Genomic DNA, 6,097 nt, shown 5'->3' on the forward strand with positions numbered 1-6,097 from the left:
AGCTCAGGGGGTGCAGCTGGGCAGGGTTGGGGCTCGTTTGGAGAAGTCATGAGACCCTGGGCAGGGTGGGAACACAGGAGGTATGGCTGGGATGGTGGGCAATTATCCATGCTAGAGGAAAATCCATGCCCTGGAGAGGCATGGAGTGCCAGGGCTGGGAAGGAGGTCCCACAGCCATGCAGGAGGTGTCACCCCTGGCTCTCCCACAGCCCAACCTGGAACACCTCGCTTTAGAGAGTTTCTTTTTTTTTTTCTTCTTGATTAATTTGTTTTCTTTCCTTCTTCTCCTTTGCTTTCAAGAAAAGGAATCTGTACAGTCTAGGGGAAATGTTGTCTGAGAAGAGTTTTGTCAGCTGTTGGCAATGATCAGGATTACAGGAAAACACATATATGGTTACGTGGTATCTCCTATCACCATTAGATAATGTGAAGAATTGCTTAAAAGGACCCTGTCAATTATATATATATATAATATATATATATAGTTTTGCATTTTTTTTTACTCTCTGTGGTTTGTAAGATCCTTTTAGAAGCTTGGAAATAAAATTTCCTTCCCCACTTATTTTCTACCTTTTTTTTTTTCTTTTTATTTGGGAAAAACAAAAGTTGTCTTTCCCCGTGTCCCTGACAAGTAGCAAACAAAGCTGAAATGACACTTAACTCCTCCAGCAGGGGAGACTCCAAGGCTGCCCAGGTAAGGGGGATGTTGTATTGATTCCTTGTGGTTTTTGGATATGATGGCTTTGCTCTGCTGGTTGTTTGGAAGAGTTGGCTGGAGGGAGAAGGGGAAGGAGAATGGGCAACATTTATTTTATTTATCTGTGACTCCTGAGTTCAATGAAGGGATCAGGTGGAGCAGGGTCCTTGGGAAAGCACTGGAGTTTCTGTTTGATAAAATCCTAGAATGGTTTGGGTTCAGAGGGACCTTAAAGCTCATCCAGTCCCACCCCATGCCATGGGCAGGGACACTTTCCTCTATCCCAGGTTGCTCCAAGCCCCATCCAACCTGGCCTTGGACACTTCCAGGGATCCAGGGGCAGCCACAGCTTCTCTGGGCAACCTTTGCCAGGGCCTCCCCACCATCACAGAGAACAATTTTTTCCTAAAGAAACTTCTCACTGAGGCCTGGGAGGTGGGGCTGCAGTCCAGCAGAGCCTGCTCCATCCCAGAGCTCACGGAGCATCTCTCCTGGAGCAGCGAGGCCACAGCACCCTCCTGGCCCAGGGCACGGGGCATCCAGCAGGGCACTGCCACTCCTGCACTCCAGGCTTCCCCTGCTCACACCACAGGCCCTCAGGGTGCTGTTCTCTCACCTCTCTCTGCTTTGGGGCTTCCCCACATCCACAGCTCCCTTCCCTGGGCTCGGAGCCGGCGCCCTCCGCGCTCACCCACACTGAGATCCCACTGGGAGAGATGAGATTTCGTTAATTGTGGAATCACAGAATCGTTTGGGTTGGAAAAAGACCTTCAAGCTCCTCAAGTCCAGCCATTTCCCCAGCACTGCCAAGCCCACCACTAACCCCTGTCCCCAAGTGCCACATCCACACAGCTTTTAAACCTCAACCAGGTTTCTCTTGGGTTTGCCGGGGCCGCTCATTTTTGCCTTTGGTTGGGTGAAGGGCACAGGGCAGACACACCTGGGGCAGAAGATGCTTTGAAGAAACAGATGATTTTTCTCTTCTTTTGTTTTTCACGTGAGAGATGAGAGGAGCTCGGGGGGGGGCTGCTCCCTTTAGCTGCAAACAGCAGTGGAAATAACACCAGTGACCCCACAGTGCAGCAGGGAGAGGACACTGGAGTCATCCTCCTTCTAGAGCTTAAACACTCTCAGGGTGACCTGACCTGAGTTCAGGTATGTGGTTTCTCTTCAAAGGAACCCCAGTGAAACTTGGACTGCTGGTGTGAGACAGTGAAGCTCAGAATGTGCTTTATTTATTTACTTTTTAATCTGAAAGAAATCCGGCCCCTCGGGCAAATAGCAGCAGCTTGTAGCAACCAAAGGCCCTTTCTCACTTAAATGAAGAGCCTCCACCTTTTATCTACTCTTCTGAACTTGAATTGAGCACACCCATTTTAAGGGAGTTACTAGAAAATTCCATGAGGTCTGGTTTGGGCTGGGTTCATCTGGAGAAGGATACGAAATAGCCTCGTTATTTTAATCCCCTTTAATTTCCCTACTGAATACTGAGGGATCAGACAGAGGGAAGGCAACGAGGACACTCTAAAATTAGTCACTGGCAGGTGAGCTGCCCATCAGCCCCTGGATCACAGGCTGGTGTGAGGGCTTGGAAGGGAAACAGCCCCTTTATTTTCAGAAGTTTATTTTCTTTTCGGAAATTTATTTTATTTTTATTTTAGTTTGTAGCATAAGTGCAGCACGCCACACCCAGACCTCGGGGTGGGCTTCATCTGCTAAACCTGAGTCACTCAGTGCTGGCACAGCCTGAGGCTCCAATTGTGTCAGCTCTGATGCACTCTCTGGGCACTGCCAGGTCTAAACTGGGTCAGGTGAACAGTGACCTAAAGTGCCCTGTTCTCCTGAATAAAACCAGAAGGCTGGGGCAGCTGAAGGAGCTGCAGTGTCCGCATCACACCTGCTGGCGGGTGAGCAGAATCCTGCCCTCAGAGGCTGATTCCCTCCATTTTGGTAGGTAAAACCAGACCTAAGCTGTTTAGGACTTGCTCATCATCTGCACTGAGACAGTCCTGGTATCCCCAGAGTGTGGGAAGCACTCCAGGATATCTGGGAGCCTCGTGGCTCAGGAGGTGCAGAATCCTCTGCTGAGGACACACGGCTGCTCTGTCTTTGAGCTGAAGAGAGTGAGGAGCCTGCTGGGCTGAGCTGCTCTTTGCCTCCTTGTGAGGGTGAGAATTCGGTGTTAAATGCTCAGGAACAAGAACAGCTCAGGGGCAGCAAAGATCAGGGCTCTGCAGAGCCTCGGACGTGCCCGGGCTGTGACCAGGGGCCGAGGTTTTGAAGCAAATTGCACTTGGCAGCTGTTTTTATTTCACCCCGTGGTAAAAACCACTACTCTGAAAACAACCAGTTTGTGCAAAACGAGTCACCACAAGATCTTTGTTTCCTCGTTCCCAGAAGCCAGGCCTAAGTCTGACTCAGAAGTTATTAATCTGTGCTGGATAAAGGAGGAATGCAGCGTTCTGTGTGTGCAGTGTCTGCTTAGTGAGGAATTTCGTTCAGGAATAATCTCAGATATACTGGATGCTCCTCACTTGGGATGGTTATTGGTCAAATTATCGTGTAGAGTTCATGCTTAACAGTCATCTCTTATTTCATGCAGTCAATACAAAGTTTCTAAGGCCCAGTGTGGAGACCAGTGAGTGCAGCCACGAGTGTGGATCAGGTTTCCAGTGACAGACAATAACCAGCACACTGTTAACCAGCAGCATAGGGAATATTAAATCCCTTAAAATTTACAAAATTATACCCTCTCATCACACACAGCAAAAAGAATTATAATGTATTGAGTAATATATTTCAGGTTCATGTGGAATCGAGAAGTTAGGAAATGTAATCAGACAACAATTCAGAAGGCTCAGAAGAAGCCTGGCTTAAAAGAATTTTTACAGCAAACTTGTACTCATCAATCCAGTTTTTTTGCTGAGGTACAAATATCTGTACAGTACAGTGAAGCCTTCAGGCTCTTTCCTAGTTTTGCTTCCAAACAACAGCAGTATTTTCTGGTTACTTTGCACAGATTCAACTCTGTGTGTCAGCATTCAAGTCAAGATCTGAGAAACTGCTTTCCTTCTGCTTTCGTTCTACCTCCTAAAACAAAGGAAAATCCCCTCTTTGTTGAGGCCACGTGAGTTGTTAGAGAATGTCAAATACAAGAACTTTGCTGGAAGTTCATCCCACTCCAGCTGAGGCAAAACACCCGAGGGTTTGTTGTCACACATGTTCAGTCCCAGAAGTAAAAGCGTGCTCTGGCCCCCTTGGCTGGGAGCTGTGGGCAGCATCACATCACTTTATAAGCACAAAACTCTAATCAGAAGAAACCTCAGAAGCAAAGAATGTCGGTGTTCTGTGTGACTCCAAACACACAGTAAAGGGGCCACAGGCATCTCCACAGCTTGTGATTTTCGGGGTTAGAGGAGTTCAGTTAAAATCCCAACTCAGTGGCCGACTGTTTCCAATTAGGTGAGGCACTTTTGGGACATAATCAATAGAAATGCCAAGTTGGCTTCACTACCGGTTACCTTGACCTGTGGTCTTTGAAAGTAATTAGCTGCCAGTGTTTGGACTTTTAAAGACAACAGTAGGACTTCAAAAAGGACTGTGTGATGTAAACACACTTCTTTTGGCTTTAATTAGAGTAGGAGAAAAGTAGGAGTATAAAAAAAACAATGGAAAAGGTACTTGATACAAAGGGTTCTTGGTGGAATTCCAAGGTCATGAGAGTTTTAACTGTTTCCCTCAGAGTCAGGATCTGTAAATGAAGAACCAAGGGTGGTTCAGAATTCCTTCCTTCATCAACAGGGAAAAACCTAACCCGAGTTAACAAGATGAAAAGCCCTTGCTTTCTCTAAAGCTTGGAAGTGGAGAACGATCACGGAATAATTATTTTGATTGCCAATTATCTGCACTGCCAGCCTGCTGTTCTGCTCTCTGAGGCACCTGCACAGCCCCTTCTGAGCTCGGTTCTGCTGCCCAGCTGAAGGTCCAACAGCTTCCTCAGGTTCAGAGGCTGTTTGGGAATTGATGAACCTTCGTTTGTACAGTTGGAATTACTGTGGGAAAGTAGAAGGTGGAAATATGGCCTTCTCAACGCACATAAACTTCTCCCAAACACTCCAGTGCCTCGGTGTCTTTTTGCCTAAAATGGGAATTTTGTAATGCTTACAGTACTGTTGGGAAGTTTTAATATGTGGAAAACCTTTTCGAGTCACTGGTTGCAAATCACACAAAACTTTCAGAGTTCTGCTTGCTTAGATTAGTTATTATTTACAACACAGCTCTTGTAAATACAGCTACAACAATACAGTTATAATGTTATACAGTATTATACAATACAGTTATTAATTACAGCTATTATACAGTTATAATATTATACTGTATTATAACATACAGTTATTAATTATAGATATTACACAGTTATAATATTATACAGTATTATACAATGCAGTTATTAATTATAATACAGATATTATACACTTATAATTTTATACTGTATTATAACACACAGTTATTATTACAGGTATTATACAGTTATAATATTATACAGAATTATAAAATACAATTATTAATAACAATACAGCTGTTATACAGTTATAATATCATACTGTATTATAACATAGAGTTATTACAGATATTATACAGTTATAATATTATACAGTATTATACAAAAGTTATTAATTACAATACAGATATTATACAGTTATAATATTATACTGTATTATAACATACAGTTATTAATTAGATATTATACAGTTATACAGTATTATACAATAGTTATTGATTACAATACACCTATTATACAGTTATAATATACAATATTATACAATACAGTTATTAATTACAGATATTATACAGTTATATTATACAGTATTATACAATAGAGTTATTAATTACAATACACCTATTATACAGTTATAATATACAATATTATACAATACAGTTATTAATTACAATACAGCTATTATACAGTATTATACAATACAGTTATTATTTACAATACAGTTATTATTTACAATACAGAAAAAAAGCTGTTTTCTTTCTGCTGGGCTTGTCAGATCCACAGCATTATTAACTCTTAAATAAGAAGTAAACGTAGTCTGTACAATAACAGAGGGGGTTCTTCTGGGGAATGACCTGCTGGCACAGTGGCCATAGGGGGGATAATGTAAGATGTGGAAAGCAGAAGTGACACTATCACCGATTAATTAAAATCTCTGATTCAGAGCAAGGTTTTATATTTTAAGGAGTGTGCCAGCATGAGAAAGTCGCTGTCTGTCGGTGCTCAGCCCGTTCAGCCCCGAGCTCTGGAAGGCTGGAAAAGGAAAAGGCGAGTCCTGCTGAGGATGAGGAATTGAGTCCTGCTGAGGATGAGGAATTGAGTCCTGCTGAGGATGAGGAATT

This window comes from Corapipo altera, unplaced genomic scaffold (genome assembly GCF_003945725.1).
Source record: "Corapipo altera isolate COAL_440 unplaced genomic scaffold, ASM394572v1 142, whole genome shotgun sequence".
Lineage (NCBI taxonomy): Eukaryota > Metazoa > Chordata > Aves > Passeriformes > Pipridae > Corapipo > Corapipo altera.